The 15,759-nt window shown below is 34.9% G+C and overlaps 1 long non-coding RNA gene across 2 annotated transcripts; it reads right to left on the reverse strand.

Moving 5' to 3' along the window:
* Positions 1 to 14,557: 14,557 nt before the first annotated feature.
* Positions 14,558 to 15,386, reverse strand: LOC113273985. 2 transcript variants are annotated; one of them, XR_003322697.1, is made up of 2 exons: positions 14,947 to 15,386; positions 14,558 to 14,827 (listed from the first exon to the last, which is right to left on the reverse strand). It is a non-coding gene; the product is annotated as an uncharacterized LOC113273985 (long non-coding RNA). The 2 variants fall into 2 exon arrangements; XR_003322698.1 differs by having other exon boundaries at positions 14,558 to 14,851.
* Between the last annotated feature and the right edge of the window lie 373 nt (positions 15,387 to 15,759).

Here is a 15,759-nt window from a genome sequence, read left to right on the forward strand (position 1 = left end):
TCTTGAGGGGTGAGCGGCTGTGGAAGTTTATAGGGGTTATCTTGTATCTTTAAACTCCTTGATGAATGCATTTATCTTCTGCTTTATGATTGCATCTAAATTAGTTGGTATGTATTTCTTTCCTTTTGTCATGAAATGTCTCTCTCGGAAATTTCATTATGATCCTGTTCTTGTACCTTTGCCAATTTCATTGACAAAAAGGGGAAGAATTAATATATAGTTAATACTACAAATACATATGGTTTTCAGATCATTATGTAAGGGGGAGTGATACATATCACCATAGTATTATTGTTAAAGTTGTGATACAATTGAACTTTGACGTTGTATAATAATACTATGACACTATATAACAATGATCGAGAACTATGTTTTTTCATTGTTATAGCTACGGATCTTCAACAACGGTGATGCTAAACTTACAACCTTTGGGATCATTGGAGTACTTGGAAGTGACGAAGATTTCGAGGAATGTTGAAGATTAGACATGTGGAATATGAGCTACTAAAGTTTCTTTATCTTTTTTGTATTCCATATGTATTGATAGTTTTGTCACTAAAATTGACAAAGGGGGAGATTGTTAGAGCATTGCTCGGTCTAACTCGCATGCGTTGCTATCTCAAGCATGTTTGTCAATGTTAGTGATCAAAACTATAAGTCTTGATTTCTAGTCTATTATAGCTAAGTCTCGGACTAGGATATAAAGTGTATTCGAGCTCAAGGACTTCATGGCGATTCATCATACAAGTAGAAGAACTACTCAAGGAACCGTTGGAACTTCTGGACAAAAAGGTATGTGAAGACTTGAACTTATCTATCACTCAAAAGTCTATCTAATCTATCTCCTACTCTTTGAGACAAGAAGTCGTATGCTATACATATAGACTTGGATTATACACATTTGGTATTTCGAGCCGAGTATACCTCGCCTATCTATATCTCGAAATATGTATTGGTAAGCTTTTCTCTTCGATCAAGTTTATCTTTACCATGTGACGAAAGTCATGATATGTTTCAATCATCTTGAAAATTACTTTGACGAGAAATGGTGTAACAACTATATAACGTCCTCTTCAATAATTGAAATGAGAGTTTAGATTACATAACCAAAGGTAGACATAAGCATTGTTGTGGAAACACATTTATGTATAAGTCCTATTCCTTGAACCAAAGTTTGCGAACTTTGTTGATCAAGAGAACCGGAATAATGGCGTGAGCCAAGTCCGCGAACTCAGTCCGCGAACTGCCGAAGTTATCAAACCTGAGAATTTCTGCTGGAGTTGACAAACTACTTGCATGAAGCTAAGTCCGCGAACTCAGTCCGCGAACCGACGAAGTTCTCATACCAGAGAATTTCTTCTGGAGTTTGTAAACTCTGCCCGGTAACTTAAGTCCGCGAACCTAGTCTGCGAACTTGAGAAGGTTATATATTTGAAGATGATTTCTGAACTTAAACTTAAAAATACTAAGGAATGCAGTTTGAAAACTGTGGCTATAAAAGCTCATGAACCGAGTCAAGTGAATCAAATCGTCTTTGCTTCAATTGTATCTGGTGTAGTACATAAGATTTCCTTGCAATTGAACAACTCTCTAACTAGTTCATCTGAAATCATTTGAACTAGTTATGGTGAAGAAGAACCTGCTTGATATGAAATGCTCATATGACTAACCTTTTGGTTAACTATTGTTGAACCAACAAGTGCATACGTTTGGGTACGGTTAACAAACGTAGAAGCGTGCATTGTCAAGTGTGTGTAACAAGCTAAGTTTTCGATCTAACGGTTGATAAATATTAGCTTGAATCTAAATCAGGTTTTCATCTAACGGTGAATATTGAATGCTTTGTTACTAAGCTAACATTGATACAAACCCAGATTTGAAAGACTATATAAAGGAGACATCTAGTATTGTGCAAAACTAATCCCCACACCTTACGTGTGATACTAGTTTGAGTGCTAGAGTCGATTCTCTTTTAACCTTTGGTTTTCTTCTTCTAAAACCAGGTTAACGACATAAAGACTTCATTAGGATTGTGAAGCCAGACCGATACTACTTTTATCGTAGTTGTGTGATCTGATCTTGCATCTTCTATCGTATGAGTACAATCAGATTGATTGGCTTGAGATTGATATCTCCGATAGGAAAGATATAAAAAGTAATCACAAACATCTTCGTCTCATTGTTTGTGATTCCGCAACATCTTGTTTCGCTACCATACGATTAAGATTGTTGTGAGGTGATTGATAACTCTAAGCTGTTCTTCGGGAATATAAGACCGGATTATCAATTGGTTCCTGTTCACCTTGATTATTATCAAAGACGGAACAAAACCTTTAGGTTTTATCTGTGGCAGACAGATTGATCCTTTGATAGACTTGTCTGTGTGACACAGATTTGTTCATTGTCAAAGCCTGCGATTTTGGGTCGTAGCAACTCTTAGTTGTGAGTGAGATCATCTAAGGGAATCAAGTTCGCAGTATCCTGCTGGGATCAGAGGCGTATGAGCATAACTGTACTTCGGATAAGTGGGAGATTGATTGGGGTTCAACTACATTCCAGTCCGAAGTTAGCTTGGAGTAGGCTAGTGTCCGTAGCGGCTTAATACAATGTGTGTTCAATCTGGACTAGGTCCCGGGGTTTTTCTGCATTTTTTTGGTTTCCTCGTTAACAAAATTTCTGGTATCGGTGTTATTTCATTTTCCGCATTATATTGTTTTATCTTTATAATTGAAATAATACAGGTTGTGCGTTATATCATCAATTAGATTAATCCAACCTTTGGTTGTTGATTGTCATTGATTGATCCTTGGATATTGATCTTTAGTACCATCCAAGTTATTCCTTGCATTTGATTAGAACTCGCAGTTCCTGCCTGAGTAAATCAAATCAAGAGAGAGATATAAATTCGTTGATATACTTTTAATTGACTGAGTCTTGTTGATTCTCTTAAAAGTATATTCGAGTTTGTCCATACAGATTGCTAAGCGAAATATTGGGTGGTGTTGTTAGACCCCCGCTTTTTCATAACCTATCGGAGATAAATCTCGAGTAAATCTTAGAGAAGATAAAACTCAATTCGTAAAACAAGTAAGATCAGAATACGCAACTACACAGAAAATAGTTGGATCCTTCTTCACAAATCCCAAATGAAGTCTTCAAGTCGTTAACCTATAATAGTTTTGGAAAAACCTAGGTTAAAGGAGAATCAAATCTAGTTTGCAACTAGGACACAGAAAAATTCCGGGATTAGATTTTCCAGTTGCTAGAGTTCTCCCTTATATAGTCTTTCAAATCAGGGTTGCTTACAATCAAATCTAAGATAGCTTAGTAACAAAGCATTCAATATTCACCATTAGATGAACTCCTGATTTAAGATTCAAGCTTAGTCTACTTAGAAATTAAGCAATCAATCTCCATTATTAGATGGTCTTAGCTTGTTACACACAAATGAAATATACTTATATTTAGATATGGGTAACCGTACCTGAACATGTATATTGGGTTGGCTCAATAACAGTTAGCCGAAGTTAGTTATATGAACATTTTTAACTTAACCTTATTCATCTAACACTTCCAGATCAAATATGATGATCAATCAATCATGATAGATAATCAAATGAATCTAATTTTTGTTCAGTTGTTCACTATCTCATAGAAATATTCATGAATAAATTGAAACAAAATCGGATTGATTTGTAATCGTACAAAGTACTTATACAAGAATCAATTCATGAACATTAAGCCACGGTTTTAAAAGTTAATTTGCATTCCTCAAATCATAAATTTTTTAGTTCATAAGTATGAGAATCATACATAACCGATATTAGAACTTAACCACTGTGTTTGCAAACTAGGTACACGAATAACAACTCTGGACCTTGGCCTAGTCAAGCAGTTCGCAAACCCGGTTCGCCAACAACTATTCCGGAACCAACTTAGGTAAACCCGTTCCCATACTAGATACGCAAACGAGAGTTCCGGACCTTCTCAGGTAAATCCGTTCGCATACTAGGTATGCAAACAAGAGTTCAAGACCTGAATTATCACAATACAGTTCACATACTGGATATACATACCGTGTTGTATCCATACATGCATAATTGTTCTAAACTCTCGTTTCAATAATTGAAACATCCTTAGAATACGACAATGGTAATCTCATACATACCATTAGCTTCAAATAATTTTCAAGTGATCGAATGATCAATACGAAACTTTCCAAGCTAACATCAAATTACCGTCTCACATAAATCATATAATATGTTCAAGGTAATTTTCACATGATCATCTTTTGACTTAATATTTAGTTTCCAACAAATAAGTTGTCTCCAACTAAACTTGTCAAGAATATGATGAACATAGATAAATAAAAATGCTTCCAACATATATTTCGATAAATAGATACACGAGATAAACTCGGATCAAATATCAAATGTGTATAATGTAAAAGTCTATATAGCTATACGACTTAGTCTCATTAGAAGATATAATAGAATAAAATTCTAAGTGATAGATAAGTTTTAGTCTGCACATACCTTTTGTTGATGAAGTTCTTCCAAGCTCCTCAGTAGGTCTCCTTCTTCAATTGGTGAACGCCATGAAATCTAAAGCTTAACTACACATTCTATCCTAATCTGAGACATAGCTATAAGTAGACTAGAAATAAAGGATATAGTTTTGATCAACTAAACTGGACAAATAAGCTTGAGATAACAACACTTGCGAGTTCGACCAAACAGTGCTCTAACAATCTCCCCATTTGTCAATTTTAGTGAGAAAACTATGAATACATATGGATTACAAAATAAATAAACTTTGTAGCTTCACATCCATCATGCTTGATTTCCTTGGTCTTCAACATTCCTTGAATTATTTGCTACTCCAAGTACTTCAGCGATTCTGAACGTGTTCAACTCAGAATCATTTTTGTTGAAGATCCGTAGAATAACAATAAGAAAACAAATATTCTCAATCATTGTTATACAATGTCATAGTATTATTATACAGAGTCAAAGTCCAATTGCATCACAACTTTGAAATAATACTATGGTGATATGTATCACTCCCTCTTAGTCAATACCATCTTACAATGAAAACCACCCCCCCCCCTACATAATGATCCGTAAATCATATGTATTAGTGTGAACTACCAAATAATTCTCCCCCTTTTTGTCGATATAAATTGGCAAAGGTACGAAAACTACGGGATCATAATGAAATTATCAAAGAGATAATTCATGACTAAAAGAGAACATATCAAATTTGTTTCCATGATTTCACATAGTCGAAACTTAGTGTATTCATCAAGGAGTTTATAAAGATACAAGATAACTCCTACAATATTTCACAAGTGCATTCCCCAAAAAAATTATGGCAATTAAGCACCCCATTTGATGTCATTCCCAAGATAACAACAGAGCGACCTTACTTTTACAATTAAAGAAAGATTTCTTTAGACATTAGCAAATCACACGGATTTGTATCTAGTAAACTCAAATAAACTAACCACAAGAAGATCTTATTGATTAATTTAACCGGAAACACTCAACGTAAGAAAATTTACGAAGCCATACAGTACTTTCACATAAAAGTGGATCAGGGAAAGATCAATACTGCGGAATTTTCAAAAGTTCATTCTATCTTTTATCAATATTTGCATAAAGAAATAATAGACTTAACTTTCGAGCATATATGGGATATTAGCACATTTCACGAACGTAAAGGCGTACACCGCATAAGCAATTGCAATATATAAAATCAAAAAGATTAAATACTGCAAAAATCATCTTCCAAATAACTTTATATTTTAAATAAATAAATCTAAAAATATTGCAAGATGAAAATCGTTGGAAATAGCTATGTGTAATCACAATAATTGCTATATCTAACCATAGTTATCCTTCTTAAACACAAGAATAAATTCTTAAAAGAAGTTTCCTAGACATTAAGATTCTTGAAAAACTCTTTATCGTCCCCGAACTCCTTGTCGTCAACTGACATTGGAACATAAGGTTCACGAAGAAAGGAGTCAATTCCAATAAACCTTTTTGACTGTTGCCAAACCAGGGCCTTTTGAATTTCAAGAGGTCTTAGAACAATAACCTCTATTTGGTGCATCTCCATCCTTGTTTCTTTTAACTCTTCAAGAACAACAGAAAACTTCTGAAGATTTGAGGTGTTAGCCCTTGGTTTCTTCATATTCTTCCTTTTTCTCTTCAAAGTTGTAGAGGAATGTGATTTGTCTTTTTCCTTCATGACTGATGGCTTAACAGTCATATTAACATCTTTTCCATCAGAAGAGATGATGCTTGGAGTCTCCATTAAAATATGGGATTGTGAAAGAAGCACACAAACAACAGCTCCACAAGCAACCTTTTGATGAAAGAGTTTCAGGGAAGGAAAAAGAATTTCGGGTTACAAAACCTATATATAGAGTAAGTAAGGTTCACGTACGATCAATACATACAACCCTAAGAAGGGTAGAAATATCGATTTTAACCCCATTTTATAAATCAAATAAGATGAAGTATTTTCATTACCATGAAAAGAACAAACAAAAATTCAGTGTTCAAATTCAAAGGAAAACAACCTAGAGTAGTTTCTTACTTTAGAACCCGACTGTGCACAACTCTTGTCTCTTTTGGAAACTCGGGAACATGAGACAACATGCACCTTCAACATAATTAGACTGTGCTGGGTGAACAATAATCTGTTCACCACAAGGTTCCTGCACTAAAATTTTAACACCCCTTTTTATAGGTCGCTTAGACCTAGTTCTTTTCTGTAGAGATCAAACATTTTCCTTAGAAATCAACTTCTTAGGAGACGAGTTAAATTTACATACCTCGGATGGATTGGACTTTAGAACAGTTTTGAGCTTGTTTGCTAATCAATTAGCTCTCCGTTGAAGTTTATTGACATATTTTACTTTATGTTTGTACTTGAAGAAATTAGAGAGTTTATGACCCTTAATAGTACAATAAGAACATGTCAACGTGGAGGCTGGTTCAGGCACCATATCCGAACATGCTGCTAAGCAAAGTAAAGTACCTGAAACATATGAGATAGAATTTTCAGTAGGCAGAGTAAAATCCATTTCAGCCTCTAATGTGGTCGATGAAGTTTCTCCAGGAATAATATCAATATTGATATGAGTATCGCTACAATTATCAAAATTAATATTCTTTCCAAGGAGTGCTAAACTTGATTTTTCATCTTTATTCGAATCATAGAAAACAAATGTTTTATCAAGAGTTGCAGCAAGATCTTTGTTCCCAGTGTATTTTCTAAGATTTGGACACTCATTAGAAAAATGACCAAAACCTTTATACTTGAAGCACTGTGGCATATTATCATCATCAGTGTCGACAGTATCCCTGTTTTTAGGAGGAACACGATCATGAGGCTTAACTGATGATCTAGGTTTATCTCTGGTGAACCATTTAATTCTCTTCAAAAGAAGATCTATAAAATGTCTTGTGATCAGAGAGACTGGGTTTCAACATCTTCATCTGATAATTCAGTCTCAATAAGATCATCCACAGAGTTGCCAACACTTTTACTTTTATCAAGTAGTTTAGTGTTCTTTTGTGCTTTGAATGCAATATCCTTTCCAGTTTCATGATTAAATATATTTAACTTTCCAACAAGAGGAAAGTGTTTCAAGGTTATTTCCCTCAACGATGACATGTTTCTTAGAATCGTATCTAGCCGGCACCGATCTGAGAATTTTCATCACAATATTCTTTTCAGGAATAGTCTTACCCAACGCAAAAAATACATTAACAATTTCAGATACTTTGTGATTAAACTCATCAAATGAATCTTCATCATTCATACGAAGGTTTTCCCAATCATAATTTAGGTTTTGAAGTCTTGCTTTCTTTTCAAAGGTATTCCCTTCAAATAGGGTTTCTAAGATATCCCAAGCATCTTTAGACTAAGTGCACGTAGCCACATGTGCTGAAGATCTGGGGTAAGTCCATGGATGATAGCATTCAATCCGTCAGAATTTTTCTTTGCAGCAACAATCTCAAAATCATCCTACTCACTAATATCCTTTGGAACAATTACACCGGCTACTGTAACTACTGGACGATTATAGCCATTAATAATACAAACCCATGATTGAAAATCTCGGGCTTCTAGAAAGGCACGCATAGAAATTTTCCACCATAAGTAATTAGAGCTATAAAATACTGGCGGTACGTTTATGGAGATAACACTTCTGTCCATAGAGTCAGATTGCTACAAACACAAACTTATGAGATCTTAGCGTGTTTGCCTGCTCTGATACCAATTGAAAAAGCGGGGGTATAACAACCACACCCAATAATTCGTTCGGAAATCTGTATGGACTAAACTCTAATATAATTCAGAGAGCACCAACTTAAAAATGAGACTCAATCAAGAGATATATCAAAGAGCTTTATATTTCTTTCTCAATACAATCAGCAAATCGAACAGATAAATCCGTGATTCTGATTGATATGAGAAATAACTTAGACGGTACCAAAGACCAATGCCCAAGTTTTAATCAAGTTCTATCCAATAATCAAGGTCGGATTCATCAACTGATTGTACTACGTACAACCTATGATATTTCAGTTATATAAACAAATATAATGCGAAAAAGAAATAACACATACACCAGAAATTTTGTTAACAAAGAAACCGCAAATGCAGAAAAACCCCGGGATCTAGTTCAGATTTGAACACCACATTGCATTAAGCCGCTACAGACACTAGCCTACTACAAGTCAACTTCGGACTGGAATGTAGTTGAGCCCTAACCAAGTCTCACACTGAGTAAGGTATAGTCGCGTTCCTTACGCCTCTAGAACCACGCTGGATTCTGCGCACTTGATTCCGTTAGATGATCTCACCCACGACTAAGAGTTGTTACGACCCAAAGTCGAAGACTTATACACATATATGTCTCCCACAGATATGGCTATCCTTTATTCTTTTTGTTCCGTCTTTTGATACAAAGATCAAGGTGAACACGAACCAGATAATACCCCAGACTTATACTCTCAAAGAGCAGCCTAGAAATATCAGTCACCTCACAATAACCTAACTGATTAACAGAAAAAGTTATTGCGGAATCACAAGAGTTTGAGACGAAGAACTGTTGTGATTACTTTTAATATCTTACCTATCTGAGATAAATCTCGAGTAAATCTTAGAGAAAATAAAACTCAATACGGTAAAACAAATAAGATCAGAATACACAACTACAGAGAAAATAGTTGGATCTGGATTCACAAATCCCAGATGAAGTCTTCAAGTTGTTAACCTATAATGGTTTTGGAAAAACCTAGGTTAAAGGAGAATCTAATCTATTTTGAAACTAGGACACATAAAAGTGACGGGATTAGATTTTCCAGATGCCGGAGTTCTCCCTTATATAGTCTTTTAAATCAGGGTTGCTTACAATCAAATCTAAGATAGCTTAGTAACAAAGCATTCAATATTCACCGTTAGATGAACTTTTGATTTAAGATTCAAGCTAAGTCTACTTAGATTTTAATCAACCAATATCCACCATTAGTGGTCTTAGTTTGTTACACACAAATGAAATATACTTATATTTAGATATGGGTAACCGTACCTAAACGTGTATATTGGGGTGGCTCAATAAAAGTTAACCGAAGTTAGCCATATGAACACTTTTAACTTAACCATATCTCATCTAACACTTCTAGGTATGTGAACAACAGCTCCGGACCTTGGCCTAGTCAAGCCGTTTGCAAAACCGTTCACAAACAACTGTTCCGGACCAAAATCAGGAAAACCTTTTCGCATACTGGGTACGCAAACAAGAGTTCCGGACCTGAATTATCACAATATAGTTCGCATATTGGATATACATACTGTGTTATATCCAGACATGGGTAATTGTTCTAAATTCTCAATTCAATCATTAAAATATCCTTAGAAGATGACAATGGTAATATCACATATACCATTAGCTTCAAGTAATTTTCAAGTGATCGAATGATCAATACGAAACTTCCCAAGCTAACATCAAATGACTGTCTCACACAAATCATGTAATATGTTCAAGGTAATTTTACATGATCATCTTTTGACTTAATATTTAGTTTCCAACAAATAACTTGTGTTTAACTAAACTCGTCAAGAATATGATGAACATAGCTAAAGCAAAAAGCTTCCAACACATATTTCGAGAAATAGATACACGAGATAAACTCGGATCGAAATATCAAATGTGTATAATGTAAAAGTCTATATAGATATATGACTTGGTTTCATTAGAAGATAAAATAGAATACTTTTGAGTGATAGATAAGTTTTAGTCTCCACATACCTTTTGTTGATGAAGTTCCTCCAAGCTCCTCAGTAGATCTTCTTCTTCAATTGGTGAACGCTGTGAAGTCTAAAGCTCAACTACACATTCTATCCTAATCCGAGACATAGTTATAAGTAAACTAGAAATCAAGTATATAGTTTTGATCAACTAAACTTGACAAACAAGATTGAGATAGCAACGCTTGCGAGTTCGACCGAGCAGTTCTCTAACAATCTCCCCTTTGTGAATTTTAGTGACAAAACTATCAACATATATAGATTACAAAATAAATAAACATATCTAAGTAGACTATAAATCAAGTATATAGTTTTGATCAACTAAACTTGACAAACAAGATTGAGATAGCAACGCTTGCGAGTTCGACCGAGCAGTGCTCTAACAATCTCCCCCTTTGTCAATTTTAGTGGCAAAACTATCAATACATATGAATTACAAAATAAATAAACTTTGTAGATTCTCATCCATCATGCTTGAATTCTTTGGCTCTTCAACATTCCTTGAATTTTTTGCTACTCCAAGTACTCTAGTGATTATGAACGTGTTTAACTCAGCATCATTGTTGTTAAAGATCCATAGTCATAACAATAAGAAAATAAATGTTCTCAATCATTGTTATACATTGTCATAGTATTATTATACATAATCAAAATCTAATTGCATCACAACTTTGAAATAATACTATGGTGATATGTATCACTCCCCCTTAGTCAATACTTCCATCTTATAATGAAAACCACTCCCCCTTACATAATTTCCGTAAACAGAAGGTCCTTAACAACTTTAGTTCGAAATATTTCATTGTTCACGAATTAAATTGTGTATCAATTGAAATTTGCCCATGCAAATGATTTTATAATTTTTGATTGTTTCAAACATCATAAGAGAGAAATTCAGAACTTTTGTTATGTTTGCTCAGGGTAGTTGGCGAACCATTTTCCAAACCATAGAAATCTGAGTTTCAGAAATATAGGAAAGGTTGGCGAACCTTTTTGAAAGTTCAGTTGCGGAAAATTCTCGAACCATGGTGAACTGAATTTCGGTGTTGGTGTAAAAAGGCTTAAGGTTGGCGAACCCAGTTCACAAACCGTATCCATATGAGTTCACAAATCGAGTATGGTTGGTGAACCCAGTTCGTAAACAATGTACATCTGAGTTCTCGATCCAAGTAGTGTTGGCGAACTCGGTTCACGTACCGTAACACCCTTACTCGTGAATTTTAGCCTTACGATTCCCAAATAGTTTCATCAACGGCCCGAGTAGAATTTAACAGATGCTCAAAGACTTAATTTTTTTAATATGTTTAGCATTGTTATGACTCTCTTAAACACTTCTAAGACTTCGTTGATCACTAAAACACTTATGTGTGTGCATCATGATAAAACTTTTAGGTGTTTAAATTAAATGAACCTCAATTTGCTTATAATTCAAAAGGCATATCTGCCAAAACAGAACAGTCATTGTACAAGGTTCCTTAACCGGACCGCTGTGTACATTCTTCTTTTGTATTTTCAAGAATAATTTTCACATACTTGTTTGAAACCCTAACTATAGTTTCATCTAAATAGAGAAAGTGTTTGCTTGATTCTCAAGTTATCTTAACTTGAATTCTAAGCAACCCACAGTCTTGAAAAAATATAATAGAGATGATCTTTCACCTTGGAAATTCAATCCCTGACATTTTGTTTCCTAGTTGATTGCTAGAGTCTTCCTCTATTGACCTACCTTTCCTCTGAGATAAATAATTAGGTCTACGACTTAAAGACTTCACTTTGGGGATACGTGAAGCCAGGTCTAACTATCTTTACCTTGATAGTTCGTATATCCTGATCTTATTTTTCTATTCTTTTAATCTCTTTCAGGAAAGGTAGATAAAAATCGCAAAGTTCTCTTTGTCTTAGACTTTGTGATTCCTCAAGATAGATATCTGAAAACTATTCTTAATTGATAAGTTGAAGATTGTTTGAGAGGTGGTAAAAGGTCTATGCTTCTCATATAAGTGAGTGTGATTGTTCCGGATTATGAGGTTTGCTAGCTTTATGTATTGCAAAAATATTTCCAAGCCTTGATCTTTGATCTAAAGGAAAATAAAATAGGCCTATCTGTTATAAGAAGATTGGTACCAAAATTCTTCACTTAGGTTGAAGCAACTCTTAGGATGTAAAGGACGTCATCTAAAGGAATCAATTGTATAGAGCCTTGCGAGGTTCAGGAGACGTAAGGAGTGAGACTGTAACTGAATCCTTGGAGGGTGGTTTCGGTCTCAATTACATTCCAGTCCAAAGTCTTATAGTATGCTAGTGTCCATGGCGGCTTAATAAAGTTTGTTGTTCAAATGTGGATGAGGTCCTGGGGTTGTTCTGCAGTTGCGGTTTCCTCGTTATCAAAACTTCTGGTGTCTTGTATTTTTCCTTTTTCTCATTATATTGTTTATCTTTATAATATGATCTATGCAAGTAGTACGTATTCAATCTTAGTAGATATGTCTATCTAATTGTGATCGATTACGAGGCTTTGTTTTTGTAGAATTCGCATCTCGAAAGATAGATAACAAAGTTATTACTTGGCAGAATTCCGATTGGATCATTTGGATATGGATAGATTGATCATGGATATTGATTTTTGGGATCGTCCAAGTAATCTTCTTAACAATTAGGTTCATGTACTCCCTAGTCTATGCATACTTATTGAGAAGAGATTGAGATATAAACTCCATATACATATAGTCAAGGATCATTAAGTTGGTCTGCTTGAAATTGTATTGGGTTTTGTCTATACAGGCTGCCAAGCGAAAAACATTGGTGGTGTACTTGGTACCCTCTTCTTTTCAGATGAGTTGAATCCTGATTATGTTTGTCACTTAAAAAAATCTTTATATGGTCTTATACAATCCCCTGCAGCTTGGTTTGAGAAGTTTAGTCACTTTCTTGAAAACCATGGATTCCACAAATCAATTTGTGACCACTTTTTGTTTTCACATGCTTAAGGTGACCAACAAATGTTAATTCTCTTGTATGTTGATGATATTATCCTAACTTAATCTTCATCAACTTTGTTGGGCTTTTTTTAGTTGTGCTGAGCAAGGAATTCTCTATAAAAGAGTTGGGTGTCTTCACTATTTCCATGGTATTAAGTTCTCCGAGTCTTCTACTTATATTATTCTTACACATAAGAAGCATGCATTACAACTGTTGGAAGGGGATGAGATGCTTTACTGCAGTCCCATAAGTACACATGTTGATGCAGATCCAAGGTTGTGTCTATACAATGGTGATCCTCTTGAAGATGTTGTATTTTATAGAAGTCTAGTTGGAGGTTTGCAATATCTCACTAGACCTGATTTATTTTTTTCTGTCAAGCACGTCTCTCGGTTTATAAATGTACCCACTAACTCTCATACGCAACTTGTTAAAAGAATTTTGCGTTATATCAAAGGTAGTATAGGTTAACGTGTTATTCTGCCATCTGGGAAGTGTGACCTTCTTAATGCATACTCTGATTCTGATTAGGCAGAGTTCCATGACACTAGAAAATCTACTAATAGTTACTGCATTTACGTAGGTAATTCTCTTATTTCTTGGTCTTCTATAAAAGTATCCGATAATTGTCGCTCTAGCACTGAGGCACAGTATAAATCTTTTGCAGTCACAATTTGCATATCTTCGTTGGAATTTTTATTTTCTCAATAAGTTGGGTATTTCTCTATTTGGACTTGCTACTTTATACTATGACAATATCAGAGCTAACAGGTTAGCTATCGATCCTGCTTTCATGCTCATACCTAGCATATGGAGATTGAATACCACTGCATTCGAGATGGTTGAAGGGGTTTTCTAAAATTTGCATATGTTCCCTCTATTCATCAGCTTGCAGATGTGTTTACTAAAGGGATTGGAGTTATTATGTTTCAGTAATGTTTTTGTAAGCTAGTGTACTTTGTTGAGTCATTAGCTTGAGGGGAAGCGTTGAGTATTATTAGTGTCAGCTGAGTGTCATTTTCTTTTATATTTTGTTATCTCTAGTTAATGTGATCTCCATGTTCTATAAATAGCTAAGGTTGCACATGGTCCGGTACAGTCCAGGTTTCTTATGAAACCGGTACCTCATTTTGAGGACTTGTACATACATGTACCTGGAGTTGTACCTGTACCTATAAGACCGGTCCGGGACAATACCGGTACCGGGTTTTTTACCTATTCCAGTTATCAATCAAAAAAGCAATCATTTAAAAAGAAATCCTAACTAAATTAGACTAATTTATAAAATTTGAAAAAAATTCCAGATCTGAAATGTTCTTCACCTCCCTAATATGCAATTACAAAAACACAAATTAATGATTACTCAAACTATCCAGTTACAAAAACACAAATTATCTCATCATAATTTCTCCTGATCCTCTCTCTTTCAGTCTTTCTCGCCTTCTTCTTCCCCAATTGAGTTTACCTCCAGTGACTCCTTTCCATCTCCATCAAGGGGTCGACTTTTTCATCCTCCCTGTTAAACAAATCAAAAGAGAAACTGTACAATTCCTCAAATTCAAATTTAAAAAAATCAAAAAACAAAAAAAAGATTAATTGTAATTTGATTTTGTGAAAGAGATGGCGGGAGGGTACCTATGGCATAAAATTTTTGGCCAAGATCTAAGGTCGAAGCAAGTAAATGCGTGATTCCAATCGCAGCTTCAATTTCACAGATCTGACATCATACATACATAATAGACCTTCCTTATTTACCATTAAGATGTAAATCATGTTCATGCATCTTAAATCCATATTGTCTCGTTGATTTTACTGTTGAGACATCAATCGCCGCGATTAGAGGAAAAAGGTGGTGCTGATTTTACTGTGAAACCTAAAATAATTTACATCTATAGTTGTTGTACCCAAACGTAAAGTACAGGAGAATATGAAAAATATGGTGGTGGTGATTCTGGTGGTGGAGGCTGTAATGGTGAGTGGTGGCTCTATGTGGAGAAGACCGAATGAGTGAAAAAAAAATTCTTAAAAAAATTCTTAAGAAGAATTGAGTGAAGTTGTGAGTAGGCCGATATAAATTAGAAACATATATGGTTAGAGGACGGTTAAGATTGATGTTGATTTTATAATATATGACTCAGGTTATTACTGGGTACTACCAGTCCGGGACGGCTGGGAATAAGGTAAGAACCGGTACCTGTCCCGGTCTATACCGGTTCTCATATTCCATTCCCGTTCTCTATATCTGCTACACCGGTTCTGGTTCGGTACCGGTTCTGGTGCGGTTCACCGGTTCCGATTCGATTCCTATGTAGCCTTATAAATAGCGGATCCCTAGTCCTTTTCCGATAACGTTTCACATATTTCTATTACGAGGTTTCAGGTTTCAAGATTTCAAAACTAGTGAACAAACAACGAATAAAAATAAAGCCTACTAAAAGGTAGTCTATT

This window comes from Papaver somniferum, chromosome 4 (assembly GCF_003573695.1).
Source record: "Papaver somniferum cultivar HN1 chromosome 4, ASM357369v1, whole genome shotgun sequence".
NCBI lineage: Eukaryota > Viridiplantae > Streptophyta > Magnoliopsida > Ranunculales > Papaveraceae > Papaver > Papaver somniferum.